This window comes from Malaclemys terrapin, chromosome 3 (genome assembly GCF_027887155.1).
Source record: "Malaclemys terrapin pileata isolate rMalTer1 chromosome 3, rMalTer1.hap1, whole genome shotgun sequence".
Lineage (NCBI taxonomy): Eukaryota > Metazoa > Chordata > Testudines > Emydidae > Malaclemys > Malaclemys terrapin.
The window spans coordinates 137737080-137754131 of record NC_071507.1 but is presented as its reverse complement, the minus strand read 5'-3'; the positions used below and the strand labels follow the sequence as shown (position 1 = coordinate 137754131).

At 39.1% G+C, this 17052-nt stretch overlaps 1 long non-coding RNA gene across 1 annotated transcript in view; it reads left to right on the top strand.

Annotated features, from left to right (window-relative positions):
- Positions 1-17052, top strand: part of LOC128834321 (uncharacterized) — a 106304-nt gene that overhangs the window by 44061 nt on the left and 45191 nt on the right. The window contains exon 2 of the long non-coding RNA XR_008444400.1: positions 15173-15217. This is a non-coding gene — a long non-coding RNA (uncharacterized LOC128834321). The remainder of the gene's footprint in view (positions 1-15172; positions 15218-17052) is intronic.

Below are 17052 nucleotides of genomic sequence, written 5' to 3'. Positions count from 1 at the left end.
TAGTTATAAGCAAGATGTAATTGCCAAATTAGAGTCTGGTTGAGAAACTAAGATTATACCCATACTTTTGTGAAAAGGGCTATGGGATAACTAGTACTGAATTATATGTCTTTTCTCAATAATATACAGGAAGATTTTCCAATTTTTTACTATATAACACTGAGGAATCTTTTGTTTTTATGCCGGCTCAGCTGCTACCTTGTACTAAGGTTTGATAAATCCTTAATTGTTTCTAAATACTGTTATTTTGACCTTTTGTTGAGGCTTCCTTTTAACTTACAACCAGAGATGCGCAGAATGTGTGTATCTAGTTCACATGGTTGGGGACGAATCTGGATGAGAGCAGGAGTTCCGTCAGTTCTCCTAAAGGATACAGCTTTTCAAGATAGGAAATAGCTAGATTCTGATATCAACTTATAATTCTTCACACATTGGCCCTAGTAGTACCTCTTCACAGTGAAATCTTAATATTTGACATATGAAAACAGTTTCCAGTCTGAAAAGATTGGACCAATGTAGGCATGAAAAGTATTTCACTTATCACTAAATCTCATTTTGGGATTTTTTTGCTCAGATATCTAAGCATGTAAGTGGTTGTGGTTGACCTCAATGAGACATACTCATGTTCAACTTAAAGCACATGAATAAAGTGCTTTGCTATGTTGGCCTGATAGTACTAAGATTGCCATGGTCAATCATTTTTTCTCTGACCTCTTACAAGTAGTGTTCGCCTATTTGCCTAAGGGTGTTCTTAGTGAAAAGAGGACTGAATTATTTTATTGTTACTCATTTGGAATAAGTTAATGTTTCTTATTCTCGCCTCTGCATTGTTTTGTTAAATGAGCAGTTTAAAATGACATTTGAAAGCTTGAAGCTGGAAGTGCTCTAAATTATTTATTTCTCTGATACTGCTTTCTCTGCACAGCCACATGGGAGTTATGAGTTTGATTTCGGATCCCGATCTCACCTTCCTGAAGAGAGTCCATGAACAGTAACTGATAGTTAAGAACCTTGGCCAAATTGTCCCCTCCCCAAACCTCCAAGATTAGTCCACACAAGCCCCACTCAAATTACTGAGAATACAATTCCAGATGATATTATCTTTTCTGTGGTGCCTCTTTGTATTGAGGAGCCATCCTTTCAAGTGTGATCTATGAGACAGCCCTAGTCATAGAAGGCCCTGTTAATGTGGCTCCACTGCCAGAAGGCTGGAGACCCTAGAGCTAATGTGGAAGTGTAGGGCTTCCAGATAGATAATGGTTGCATCCTGTGGCTGTCCAGTGAATTCTAGTGGGTGAACTGCATTCCACAGCAGGCCAAACTCCTCCCATTCTCTTAGAATGTTTCAGAAGAAACTCTGCAAAGAGATCCATGCATAGTTTTCCTTTCCAGAGGCCACCCAAACCATGGGTGTTTCCTAGGGACAGGATGTTCTAGACCTTTATTTCTAAGCTCCCTACCAATGTGCTTGTGGCATTGTACAATATTTCATAATAAATATAATAAAACAGCAGAAACATTGCAATTATCTTTAAAAATAACTATTTGTTGGACTACATTTTTTTTGTTAGTTAAGTTATGAATTACATATGTGTATGTATGTATATAGATAATTAGTGGAATGTATACTTTATATTATCATCATAATTTTTTGTTTCAAAAAGTAGGTTGCCTTTAAGAGTCCCTGCAATGGCATACACCCAGAAGGGAACCAGCTACATCCAGTTCTTTTACAGGCACTGTGATCTCTGGAAGGCTGCAATGAAACTTTGTTTGTTGAACCTTCTGGATTGTGTCTCTGTGATAGCTGCCTGAATGTCCACACACCAAAAATTGCAGTATTTGGGGACTAATAAAGGCTGTATATAAAATTATGGGAACTGTTTCATGAAGAGTTGTCTATATCTTTGTTGAGATCATTTTTCATACTTGTGAAATTTTGCATTTTTTGTGAAACTGGTGAATAGAAACACAAAACATGTTTATATGTATCATGAAAGTTTGTTGGGACAGCAGAAAGTTTATGAAAGTTTATGAATGGGATGATATGACAGGGTTACCTGTGATAGCAGTGGACTGGACTCAATAACCCAGGATGTCTGTTCCAGTCATGTGTTCTTATGGAGTATAGACTGAACACATAAATCAACGTTGTGTGTATGATTGTCTCACAGACTAGTAAAGGGAGAGAATAGATGAGGAACATATGAGACCCAAAAGAGCAGTTTTTAGAATATGTTTCCCTTCTGTCAGACCTTTTATCACAGGTGGGCAAAGAGCTTTAAGAACATGAATTAAATCAGCCTCAGCATCTCTGCTGCAGATGGGTAAACTGAAGTACAGAGAAATTCAGTGGTTTGTCCAAACTCTTACACTGTCAGTGGCAGAACTGAGAAATGGAACCCATCAGTCCAGACTAGGGAGATGTCCAAAGTATTCATAATGAAATGTAAAACTAATTGAAATTGAGGAGGTATTTTTGTTACACCTTTGAAATTGGACCCCAATGGAACATTTCCTTAGGGGATGAAAATACTCTGAGGAAAATTGGGATAATTTTTCAGCAAATCATGGCTGGTTTGGGGTGGAAGTAAGTCCTTGGAAATGGTTTGGCACTTTTTATGCAAATAAAATTACATTATTCAAATTAAAAATAAAGCAAAAATGATGAGGCTACAAAATCATACCAAATATACAAATGTTTCATGTAAAATTCTACAAAAGCAAAATTGTGAATTTCTGCCAGCTCTAGGCCAGACTATGACTCCAACTCTAGTAACCACTAGACTACGTTCTTTTAAGCGCAGATTTTTTTTTTCTGGTAATTAGTGCAAGTTGTTTTATATTAGCTGTGACCTCTTTGGAAACAGAAATGGTTTTGGAAGCAAGGAACCAATCTAAAACAATTCTGTGCATTTTAGAGATTTATTTATTTTCTTATATTGACAACAAACAGACTCAGATGAAGCCTTTGGTGAACTTAAAATAAAAGTAGAACAGCATTTTATGTGCTTTATGATGTTTTTGTTCTTAGAAATGTATTTGGTTATATTATGTCTGGCAGTAGTGGGCATGCAGCTGACAACACAGCACAAAAGTGACAGCAAGACATTGTCTCTACTCTCAGTGTGAACTGGGCAGGAATTCTTATTTTATGTACTTTCCCAATTTGCTCTAGTGATGAAAAAAAATCCAGCTAACCTTGCACACACTGACATCAACACAACGAATAATCATAAATAAACATTGGGTTCTTATTAGTTTTGGAAAGTTATCTGAGACGTTAGATGCACAAAGCGGATTTCTTGGTGATTGTGTGGGCTTGTCTAGCTGAGTCTAGCCAGAATGTCATGCTGAGCAGAGCACCCCAGCAACATCTGCCTTAGTTGGGCAAAGATTTCATGATGTGATATTGCAAGCTACTGTACCATCTTGTCACTTTCACATATTTTCCTTGTTTCATATTTCAGTGAAATTTTGTTGCCCGAGATCAGTGCCATCTGATATTGGAACATAGCTGAGGGCCCAATCCAGCGGCCATTGAAATCAGTCGAATGATGGATCGGGGTCTTTGTGTGGAACAAAGCTTGCTTGAGACTTTCTCCTATAATACTCCAGCCAACCGCCCTATAATATATAGTATCTGCTGTTGGTTGACTAATAAACTCAAAATCACTCACCTGTCTGATAGCGACAGACAACTGAACATGAGCCACTTCTGATCCACTTGCAGAACTTACCAAATGTCAGTTGCTTTACTTGAGTAGAGAAGGGGACTGAATAGAGAATGTTTTTTCTTACTCTGTGTCTCTCTGTGTAACTATCTACTCATCACTATAGCACAGGGATCGGCAACCTTTGGCATGCGGCCTGCCAGGGTTTGTTTACCGGCCACGTCCACAGGTTCGGCCAATCACGGCTCCCACTGGCAGCGGTTCGCTACTCCAGGCCAACGGGGGCTGCGGGAAGCAGCGGCCAGCAGATCCCTCGGCCCACGCTGCTTCCCACAGCCCCCATTGGCATGGAGCGGCGAACTGCGGCCAGTGGGAGCCTGTGATTGGCCAAACCTGCGGGTGCGATAGGTAAACAAACCGGCCCGGCCCGGCCCGCCAGGGTGCTTACCCTGGTGGGCCGCGTGCCAAAGGTTGCCAATCCCTGCTATAGCATATCTGATATTACATGTTGGAAGGGACTGGTGGGATATTACAAGTGACCCAAATGAGCTTCATTCCATAATAAGCTATGGGTATTTTTTCTGTCAGTATTTTTTTTTAATTACCAATGAAACATGCTAATACAGCATAGAATTTTTCCCTTAGTTCTCTTTTCAGATATTCACAGTTTTCATCAGAGAAATGATTAAATGAAACTTCAGTTTGACAAAATTATTATGATTTTGATCTGATATTTTCTTTTCTCAATACCTATCGATCACAAATGTAATATTTTCTAAAATATAAGTAGTTTGAAATGATTACATATTAACGTTAATACTAGCCTTAAATCCAACCCAAAACACATTAGCTAATATACAATATAAATACACATCAATCCAACACATGATTATCTGCACAGTTGATTAAATCAGTGCAACTCCCTCTAAATAGGGCTCAGATCAGTCAGAAGCTGCAGCTAATGTAGAATGCAGTGTCCTGCTTCTTAAATAAAGTACACATTACGCTGGAGCTACATGAACTACACTGACCACTGATTGATTTCCATGTGTCATTTGAGCTTGTTTTGACCTTTTAAGTCCTAAGGGCCTGATATTCAGAAGTGTTCAGTGCCCCAGCTTCCACTGACTTCAGCTGGCACTGCCTTCTGACAAATCAGGCTTTAAACAGTTTGCATCATAGCTCTCTTGGAAAATGTCCTCTCTTCCTGTGTTACCAAAGTCATTGACGTGAACATGAGAAGTTCAAGTTAACAACCCTTTCCAAATACAAACTGAAGGGAGGCAGTAGCATGGAGTTCTCGGTCAGGGCAGGGTAGGTGTCTTTGGCTCTGAAATTCAGATCTGGTATTGCTTAGCAAGAATCTAGGCATTGAGATTTCAAAACATACTTCTTGTTCTCCCGGGCATTTCCTGGAGAAAATAGTATAGTGGTTTGGGGAAAGAGGTTAGCTGAAAGTAATAGTGAAGACTACGTTGGAAAGATATTGTAGTAATTCTGAGTTTGGGGGTTTGTCTTGTTTTTGATTTGTGGGGTATGTTGCTTTTTGGTCGTTTGTTTGGGTGGGAGGGATTGTTTTTTTGGTCCATTGGCCCATACAACTGTTTGGGTGCCCTCTTCCAATATTTTTATAAAATGCTTTTTAAAAGTAAGTTCTGTAATGAGCTCAGGTCATGGAATAGAGTGAAGAAATATGAATAAACTGTTAAATAAAATGCTCCATGTGTATAATGACCTGCAATTTTTGGACCTGCTACCCAAAGACTTGATCCAAGACTTTTTCATTTTTACTCTTTTCTAATCCTAGGAGTTTGCATCCTTGTATTGATCAGAGTTCTACCAAAAAGAGAATATATCCTTATTATAAATCTTAATGCCAACATATATAAAGACCCCAGTTCTTCAAGTGAGTACATCTGGGTGGGGCCACAGCAGCCACATAAAGGTCCCGAACCACCCACACCATTTTCTTTGAAGTGTTGAGGCATAGAGCTGTAATATGTTTCATATTGTTAAATAGATAAAAATTTAGATTGTAAGCCTTTTGGGCAGAGACTACGTTTTATGTTCTGTGTTTGTACAGAACTTAACACATTGCTTACATATATATATATAAAAAACAAACAATAAAAAACATATGGGATAAAACATGGGCAAATTGCTGTAGGACACATATCTTCTGCATGTCCTTCCTTTAAAAAAAAATGTTAACATTTCTTTCACAGAGTTTTTACTTTCCCTTTCTTTGGTGGTTTGTTTAACAGAAAAAGATTAAAAAAAAAATACAAATGAGCCATGTTTAATATTAGCCAAAGCAGCTTGAAAAAGGCTGACTTTTTTTGGTGAAAAAATGTTGGAAATTTTTCACTGAAATTTCAAAAACTCAGAACATTTCAACCAGTTGTAATAATAGGATGTATTGTAGGGCTTGACCTTACTCCCATTGAAGTCAGTGGCAAAAGCTTTCACTGACTAAAATAGGATTGAGCCCTTAAATAGTCTTCATAAGACTTTGAAGTTCTATCTCACGGAGGTGAATAAGATAACTGCAGAGGGAACAGTTCACAAAGGTGAATTTGATGAAGTGACAGGTTGGGACGGTGCAGATATACACTATAGTAGAAGGCACATTTTCTTTCCAATTTATATTAATTTTGTTCTGTAAAGCAGTTTTCATTTTCAGTTTTACCACTGAGTTTGACTTGAAACTGACAAGCCGAACTTAAGTGATTGAGATTTTGAAATGTGAAACTCTCTAGAAATTATTTAAATTCAGTGTGTTGCAATTTCTTTGTTCCCTTTTTTCCTCCAGACAAATGCTAACTGTATACAGCAATATGTTGTATACAACTGCTATAATTAGTTAGCATCACTAATAATTATTAACAATAATATTATTAATAATAATTAGCAAAACAAACTTTTACACACAGACAAAAAATAGGACTAGCTAAAAATACCAGCTAGGTTCTTGTTGGGGTCCTGATCAAACAAGCTTAATTATGACCTCCAGATAAAGAGACTGCCATTAAGTCATTAAATTATCACCAATAAGACAGAGTTTCACTCATTGTCTGATAATAAATCACAGCTAACAACAGCAAGGAAATCAGAGCTTAAACTGCTAATCCTTTTGAGGTTTGTGATGAACACCAGTTCTCCTACTGTTTTGCATCTATTTATATTGCACTCAGAACCCCCAGATGGCCTCTGCTTATCTACAGCTGTAGATAATTTATGTTTTCTGGTGTGTCACCTCACTGTGGTGGCTGTTATCAGGAATGAAGGAGGTTTAGGATATCTGATCCACTGAAATGCTAATCCTCTGGAGATTACTGCACATAAACAAGTTTTCTTCCTTGAGTTACTTTTGTTTATTTGGAACTGGAGACTGTATGATTGCAGTTCGAGACAACTGAATAGTCCAAAACAAAATGATCAATTAATTTCTAGTGTTATCTGTTTGGAAAGTAACTCGTTTATAAAACATTCTAAATCAAAAGTCTAGATTTTTTTATTTGAATGTCAGTTATTAAATAGACTTGTAAATATTTTTATTTTCATGTGAGCGCTGATCTTAAAAGGATCGTCTTTTAGGCCCCTGTACAGCAAAGTCCTTAAGCCCTTGTGTAACTTGAAGCAGGTGAGTGGTTCCATTAACTTCAGTGGGACTATTCTTGTGCTTAAACTTATGCACATGCTTTGCTGGATCATACCCTTGCAATTAGGGGTGGGCAGACTTTTTGGCTTGAGGGCCACATCGGGGAATAGAAATTGTATGGCAGGCCATAAATGCTCACAAAAGTGGGGTTGGCGTATGGGAGGGAGTGAGGGCTCTCGTTGGAGGTGCGGGCTCTGGAGTGGGGCTGGGGATGAGGAAGTTGGGGTTTAGGATGGTGCTCTGGGCTGGGGCCAAGGGGTTCAGAGGGCAAGAGAGGGTTTGGGGCTGGGGCAGGGGTGCGGGAAAGGGTGCAGGTTCCGACTGGGGGTTTGGGCTCTAGGGTGGGGCTGGGGATGAGAGGTTTGGGGTGCAGAAGGGTGCTGGGATTGAGGGGTTGGGGTGAGAGCGGGAGGGGTATTAGGGCTGGGGCAGTGGGTTGGGGTGGGGTGAGAGGCTCAGGTGTGCAGGGTCCAAGAGATGCTTACCTCAAGCGGCTCCTGGAAGCAGTGGCATGTCCCTTCTCCAGCTCCTACGCGTGGAGCGGCCCCCTACACTGCTAGAGCGCTGGAGTGGGGCCATGCAGCTGCTTCCAGGAGCTGCATGGTGCAGCCCCCAACCATGTGCCCCAGAGCGGGGCCATGCTGTAGTGCCCCGGCGCCCCGGCTGGAGCACCGGAGTGGGGCCAAGCAGCGTGGTGTGGTCCCCAACCCGGCACCCTGGCTGGAGCACCGGAGCAGGGCAAGCCCCAGACCCTGCTCCCCACCTGGAGCTGGCAGACTGACTTAAAACCGCTCGGGGGCCAGATCTGGCCAACGGGCCGTAGTTTGCCCATCCCTGCTTGCAATGATGGGTTTCTCTCTCTTGCATTTTTAATTTAGGTTCCTATGTTGTTACTTAATACTGAAATATGATACTTGACTCAGAATTTCATTAAATAAGTTTTTTTCATGCCCTAATACTGTTCAACTTTTATGAAATCTTATCTTTTAGAATTTGATGAGGTTGTTTGGCTAGTAGCTAAATGTCTTACTTTTTAGTGCTGTAGAACATGCCTAAATGAATAACTACCAACCCCATAAAATTCACATGCCTATTAGCATAATATAATGAAAGGTTGAACTGCAAGCTTATACCGCTGCTGAAGATAAGTGGACTGACCACATAGATTTAAAAGATTTCTATTTACTTTTTTGCATTCCTTCTAAAGTTCAATAGTTAGACTGGATGAGATCAAACCAACTGAGATGATTGATTAGTAATTAGCCAAGATTTCTTAGAGTAGCTATTGGTGCCAGTTATTGAGACATAGTAATAGGTGATAAGGAAAGCTAAGAAATTAACTTGACCTTGAGATTTCATTACATTTAATAGCATCTGATATTTTTATTCCTGGTTGAATTCTCTCCCAAGCCCATTCCTATTGGTAGCCACAATGGAAAAGAAAAATACCTGACTTTTTTAACTTATGCAGTATTTGCTCTGGGAATATTTCATTATGAAAATATAGATGAGGGTGGATATTTTGTGATTCTATGCATCTTCTCCAGAGATAGAAGCGGGAAAAAAACAGTAGATGTATTCAGATATAGAACGGCAAGAACGAAGATTACATCTCTTTGTGCTTATTTTTGCTCCAGCATTCCAGAAAACTACCTCCTCATTCATCATTAATATAAGGTTTCTGTATAATTTCAAAGGATAAGTAATTCCCTTACTCATGCTGAGAGTGTCTTATACCGTAAGTGGCCTATTGATTTAAGGAACAATTGGAGAAGAAAGGCATTTTTCAAAAATCAGTAAAGAAATAGAACATGGCCTTTTGGGAATCACCAATGACAAAAAAGAAAATGTGGCATGAGCATGTAACATGCATATGGCCAAAACTATAGATATGAAAATGGTGGACTTGAATCAGAATAGTATTTGAAATCACCTTAGTTTGAGTTTGATCTCCATTGAAATACTAGCAGTGGTTTGTAAGAATTATATGTCTCTCTGTCAAAGCCTATTCCAAATGTTATCTGATTTGTAAATATATTTAAATTATACATATCCTCAGCACTACCTGGGTGCATTTTAAAATAACAAAATAAAAGGACTATTGGTTAGCCATAGACAATTTGAGGGCTGCTTTTCACAAGAAAATTTTGAGGTAGAACTGTGATTATTTGGCTACATTAATTAGAAATCAAGGTTGACCACTACACAATTCTAAAGACTAAGTGAGTTATTAAGCAATTAACCTATGGAAAATTAGACTTGGATTTTGTGTGACCACTGTTATAAAATATGAAGCTACACATACCAACACAGTACTTATACTCAACTCAGGGACTGTTACATAGCATACTTAGCTTATGATATTTATTCTTTCCTTCCTCTGAATCTATGCTGGTGTAAAAAGAGGTTCTAAGATATGATTTTTAAGGGGTGAAGGAAGATTATCTTGTTGGAAAAGGTGAGAAAGAGAAAGGATTTGATTCATGACAGCTCTCATTCTTCCGACAAAATTACAAAAGGAAGGCGAATAAAGTAGTCTGACACCTCAAGGAGAGATCAAACACAAGGACGTGGCTATTGTGTTTTATATATAGCTGTGTTGTCTCATCCTCTGCTGGTTGGTCATCATAAAATAAGCTTACTGTTCCTGCCAATTGAGGGATTATTATCCCTTTAGCTCAAGTGGTAGAAGCCTGAGCTTTTGGTTCTGATGATCTTAGGTTCTCTCGCCACTGATGACATAGGAAATTGTTTCATATAGAAAATATTAATACATTTAGTTAATCCAATCACTTGTGCCTTAAATGTGCATCTGTGCCCCCTCCTGTATTGTTGCAGGTGTGTTTTTGTTGCTGACAAAGGCAGCAGGGTTTTACATCACTCAAAGGGATCCTATGTGTATGGTATTGTTAAAGAGATACCACCACCTGGGTTTAGGAATCCCACAGTTCTCCTTCTTGGGGCTGTGCTAATTCAGCCTCCCTGGAATCTTAAACCAGCTCCGCCCCAGCTGTCGTCCTTCTTCAGCCCAGGAAGGAATAGGAATGAACCACAAAGCTCAGCAGGCCTTCCCCTGCTGGTGGTTCTCTTCCTATGAGAGAAGAGACAGGTTATAATCCAGCCTCCTTGTCAGGACTCATCCTGGTTGGCTGGAAGAGAGGGAAGCCTTGCCCCCACCCTACACTACAAGACTTCTGGTCCCAGGCCCTTAAAATAATAGTAGCTCAGAAATACCCAAATACTATTTATCATCCTGTGAACACTTCCTCTCCCAACTATTGCTTCTGCCATTTCCTAAGCCAGTGGTTCTCAAAGCTGGTCCGCCACTTGTTCAGGGAAAGCCCCTGGCAGGCCGGGCCAGTTTGTTTACCTGCCGCGTCCACAGGTTTGGCCGATCGCGGCTCCCACTGGCTGCAGTTCACTGCTCCAGGCCAATGGGGGCTGTGGGAAGCGGCATGGGCCAAGGGATGTGCTGGCCACCACTTCCCACAGCCCCCATTGGCCTGGAGCAGTGAACCACGGCCAGTGGGAGCTGCGATCAGCTGAACCTGCGGACGTGGCAGGTAAACAAATCAGCCTGGCCTGCCAGGGGCTTTCCCTGAACAAGCAGTGGACCGGCTTTGAGAACCACTGTGCCTAGGCCTTAATTTGTTCCAGAATTCCTGGAGTGGGGTAACCTGCCCTCCCAGACTCCCCCCACCTCTTTTAAAGGGCAAATATACCCTGTTACAGATACCTAAAAGCAGACCGCTATGTGGCAACTTCTTGCAATGCTCCCTGAGAGATATTGGGGCTGGAATGATTGAAGGAATCATCATGTAACAGTTCATGAATATGTTATAGTTGAAGTCAAGAATAAGGAGGGGGAAAGCATTTGATGGTAGTCCATCCAGACATGCACTACTGTTTTCAAGGATCTCTTTTGGGAAAATGGCTGTCCAGAATAAAGAAAATCCTTCAGCATATATCTGAAGAGGGTGACAGTGGTTCTTTCTCTGTTATTATCAAAACAATGCTGATAAAAAAACCGTTCTATATTTGAACTCCTTATCTTATATTTTCTCGATATATGAGTGAGATAAATGTACATGAGCAACAGTAATTAGAACTGTTATCAGTGAATAGCAGATTAACTACCACCTTATTTATTAGTGAGGAAATTAGGCTGTATGGGGCCAGCTTTTGTTCACAAAAGCTGCATTTTTTCCTGTTTGGTTTAGAAGCATAATTATTTGAAGTTTGGCTTGTTTTCTAGATTTCATTCTCACTTCCTTTGTGCATTGCACAACCAGAGATATAAGAATGAAATCATAGATAAGAATTATTTCCCCACATAGGAACAGGAAAAAATAAATCTCAACATAAGGAGAAATAGTAATAGTCTTTGCAAGTTAGGCACTAAATTGGGATACAAGAGACCTAGGTTCGGTTTAGCTCTGCCACAGACTTCCTGTGTGACTTTAGGCAAGTTATTTAGTTTCTTTGTGCCTCTGTTCCTCATCTGTAAAATGGGACTATTACTTTTTTACCTCACAAGGGCATTGTGACATCTGAGATTCATAGATGGGTAGGTGAGAAGGGATCATTAGGTTATCTTGTCTGACTTCCTGTATAACATAAGCCATACATTTTCTTGCAGTCATCCTGTAGAAAACCCAATAGCCTTGTGTTTGGCTATAGCATATCTCCCAGAAAGGCATCTATTCATTCATCAATATTGTAAGGAGCTCAGATTCTATGGTGGTGAGGACCATATAAATAGATGCGTCAGCATTTAAGACCATATCTAATTAGCAGACATTAGAATGAGGGGTATGATTATCCCACCTCTGAAGTTCATTGTACCATTTTCTGAACTCTTTGGTTCTGATCACTGTCAGAGACAGGATACTGAACTAGATAGACCATGGATCTGATCCAGTATGGCAGTGCTTGTATTCCTATGACAGAAACATGTTAATGTGTTATACCTACATTAAACTGAACTCTAGCTCTCCTCCAAACAATCAGCATTTAGTCTCTGCTTATTGCTTATACAAATTATGCTCAAACTGTGACTTTTTGGTGGAAGTTAGTACTACAGCATGAAGTTTTCAAAAAGATATATCTATATATGATGTGTTCTATATTTTCACAGATTACTTGGCAAGTCTTTGACAGTTTAAATATTCTAAAAAAATGCAGACCTTAAATTTTCTGCAGGAGGCCTGTTGGCTCTGCCTTTTTTAATCAAATTATGAAAAAAAATATTATTGCATTATTTATTCATGGAAATAGTAGCTTGACTACTGGGTCACAGAAGGGTTTGAATTACTGTTATCCAAACTAATACTAATTGTGGTTGACAAGGGTGAATCCTCTTTTAGAGTTCCACAGCTGATCAAGTATCCGATGAAGCATAAAGCCAACCTTTAGAATTCATTAGAAATCCTGCCTCCAAGCCAGCCATCTCAATTTGTTTTCTGGATAGCCCAACTTTGATAAAATAGCTAACCACTGGCTGAAGTTTCACATGTAACGTTAACAAAGTGGATGGGGGGGAGAGGGAATCATGTCTTCTGTTTTCAGGGGCGCAGAAATACGTATGTGTATGCGTATGCGAGTGTATATTGCAACAAATCAAGGCCATGACTGGCAAAAGTAATTAGTGATTTGGGGCAACGTAATTTTTGAATGCTCAACTTGTAGTACCTTGAAGAAGCCTAAATTTCAGACGGCAGGTACTCAGGTCTTTAAAAAAAAAAAGAAAGACAGATCCCTTTAATGTGTCTCAAGTTGGGCACCCAAAAATGGAGGCACCCATAATTGCTAGCCACTTTTAAAAATCGTGGCCCAAATGCACATTCCAGGAAATGCCAATAAGAAATATATTTGTTTTTGTAAACCTAGAGGAAAACAATTATTTCCTTTTCTTCAAAGATTGCATCACTTCATCAAAGCCACATTCTTGTAATCAAACAGTGAATTGAAAATTATGTTCATCTTTCAGTGACAAAGATACATTTCACAGCCGAGTTGTAGGCAAGGTTATTTGGAATCGTATTCCGTATTCACTCAAAACACAGAAACTTGATACTAAGGTACATAAATATCAACTTTATTGATCATTCTTGTACTGCACAAAGTTCCAAAGTTCACATCCAATACACACAAGAGAAAGAATGATTCAGATCTTTTTTTATTCTCAGACTCTCTCTCATCCTCCTCCTCTCCCCCCCCCCCCCCGTATTTTTATAGTTGCATTTATTTGCTGCACTATTTATATGTACCACATTTTAAAGTGGAACGAACTAGATCGAACATAAGATTTAGAAGGAAAAGAAAATACAGAAGCAGTGTTCAGACTGAGACAATAAACTCCTATAATAAACTGAGGGGATACAAGATTAGTTCTGAATGTTGGAGTTACCCACACTTAAGCATTTATGACTATACACTTAAAAGATCATTAACAGTTAAAAAGGAAGGCACATGGCAGTTGGATGACCCATTAATCTGTAGGGTCATCAATTTTTTGCACATTACTTTTCAGAGTTCAGCTGAATTCAAACAATGCATATAGATTGTAATGGAACAGACCAAAATTCATAATGCTTTGTCTAGCAAAGTCAAAGATGTTCTATGACAGCTAGTCCTCTTTTGTTACAAGCCAGTGAAGTTTTTACAGCTCTTGAAATAATCATTTTTGTAACTAAGGGGAAATAGACCTACTACTGCATTTCTTCCTTTGCTTTTTAGTCTCTATAAAGGAAAGGGTTTCTCTTCATTCCTCACATCAACTATCCCAAGACATAGCTCAGCAAATTCCAAATGTCAGTCACCAACCACTTACGTTCCCCACTATGTGAGTATTTTAAATATGTTGTGAATATAGCATGGGCTATTACCTGTATGGATATGCATTTTCAGATTTTGTATGTGGTAACTAGGGTAGGTGGGTATAATCTATTTAACTTGGAGTGCACAATTAGGTCTTGGACAATTACTACAGTGGTATTTCAGGGTAAATAAGATATTGGGTTAAGCTGATTTGCCAAGTCAGGGTTCAACAGTGTTTTCACCTTCTTTCCTAGGTATATTAGCAAGGACTTTTCCATAAAAAATAGAATGGTATTCATCCATTAGGATAAGATGGGCAAACACATGATAAATTTCTTGTGATTGCAGGGAGCAAATATTGGTAGATATTGGTAAATATTTGACCTTTTCAGTTTTCTTTTTCTGTGTTTCATGTCACTAAATCTTGGCCCATTAAAATCAGTGGAGAAACATTAACTACAGTCGGAGTTAGATAAAGCTTTTAGTTTGAATATAGCTGAACACTACAGAAATATATGTCTGAGGAGATGTAATGTGCTTTTGAATTGCACCCTCTTCCTGTGGTATGGATTCTAGTATGATGTGTATATATAAAAATAAAACTTCTACCAGCTCTTCTAGTCTCTGCCCACAGTTCAACATTCCAGGTGAAGACCTGTCCCCATTGAAGTCAGTAGAAATTTTGCCATTGACACAAATGGGGCCAGGATTTCTACCTCCATGTTTAAGTGCTGAGTTTTCCTACTTGAAAGTGTTATCAAAGATTCCCTGGTAAGAACAGATGCTGTAGAACAACTGCATAATAAATAAAATAATAATAATAATAATAATAATAACAATAATAGAGATCTCAGTACAAGTGGAGAGGGAACCCACATTACTTAATTTAATATACAGCAATAATGCTTAGCATTTATGTAGCACTGTAAGTGTTCAAACACTATACAGATATTAACTAATTAATCCTCAATACTCCTGTGAGGTAAGTGAGTAAATATAATTATCTACTCTTTTTCAGATGAGAAAACTGAGATAGATGTAAAGTGACTTGCCCAAGGCCCAGGTGAGTCAGTGGAGGCAACATTATGCATTTCTTGCCTACATATAATTGGTAGAAATGTTGAAAATATAATATTGCTTTATGCTAATTCTGTTATTCCAAGCGTTATAGGTATGTAGCTGATATGGTAATAGGTTCCTGTCAAGTCTATATAATTAATAACTGCATTATTGTGACATGTTATGACATTCCCTTGTCATCTTTTTTTTCCAGGATATGTAGAATGTAATGTCCTTTTGGGTTACTGTGAACTGTAGGAGACAGGAATCTAACTAAGGTATATTTTGCAAAATGAGTATTCGCCATATGGTTTAACTCAAATGCCCTTGTTTGTTTCAACAAAACTTTTTTGGAATGACTCTTGACTGAGGAGGTGGGTTTCTGTCTAGGGTCCTGGTCCTGCAGCATTACTGGGTGTTGTGCATACTTTCTCTATTTACTGTGTATTAGCTTCAGATCCTGAATAGTTTGAAGGTATTGGCCCTCATAAATCTCATTGCTGGAATCATACCCTAAGGTGACAAGAGCTTAGACAGCTGTGCCAAAGTTCAAATAGCAGGGGATAAAAAGTGTTCTTGGCAGCTGCTGCTATCTGGGAATCCAATAAACCACCATTTTATGAAACCTTGAAACAAATGACAGAGAAAACCAGTCATTCAGGGGTTGGAGAGTGGTACAATTTCAGCCATTTTTTTCACTTATTATCCCCAATATGTAAATATTGAGTTCTAGCTGAACTGAGGTTCAGCCAGCCAGTCTCTATCTAAACCCTAATGTCCAATGGGTAAATTGTTCCACTGCTAGAAGATACATAAGTTTAAAGATGGGCATCATCTGCATGAGGAAACACAGCAACCTGTATCCCTCCTTCAGTTGCCATATATACATTGAACAAGATGAGTGACACATACAACCCTTTGGCAGAAAAGAGCAGCTGCCTGATACTGCACTCTGGAAGTTCTGAGAAAGAAGAGTGGAGCCATGCAAGTGACCTCATTGGCTTCTATTAGGGTCCACAAAAGCATCAATATTTTGCAGTCAATACCAAAGGAATCTGTGACAGCTAACGGAGTCAGCATTGACACATCCAGCAGCAGAAATAGATCCTCAAGCATCCATTCAATGCAGTTTCCATACTATAACCACATCTAAAAACAATTTGAATCAGAACAAAGATGTGAGGATTACAAATATGTCTGGCAATATTTCACCATAATGTTCTCAGTCATTTTCCCCACCCAGAACAGGAGACTTGAGAGGAGAAGGTAGAAGAGAAATTGCCTGTGACAGTAAATAGTTTATTGTGCAAAGGTCTAACAAATGCTTCTTTAAGAAGCTGGCTATTTGCCTTTCCTGGGGAGACATTGGCAATAGTGTTCCCCTTCGCCAACTATCTTAGCTGTGGGACAGATGCTTGATTGGTCTGGAAAAGAAAAGAGAACATGGGAGAGGGATGGGCAGGCTTGACTGCTCTGGGGCTTGCTCATTTCTCCCCACAGGCCCCACAATGCTTATATTCTAAAATGGTCAAAAATGTTCTGACAGAACAGATTTCTGTAGGAAAAGGCTGATGAAATGGGTTTTAACCCCTGAAAGCTTATGCCCAAATAAATTTGTTAGTCTCTAAGGTGCCACAAGTACTCCTTGTTGCTTTTGCTGATATAGACTAACACTGCTACCACGATGAAATCAAAGTGTTTTATGAGAGAGTATGATTTTGTCAACATTTTTCAATAGAAAATTATTGAAACATTTCATTTGCATAAGCTTAACACGTTTCATTTTGATATTATCATTACATAAGAATAGCCATACTGGGTCAGATCAATGGTCCATCT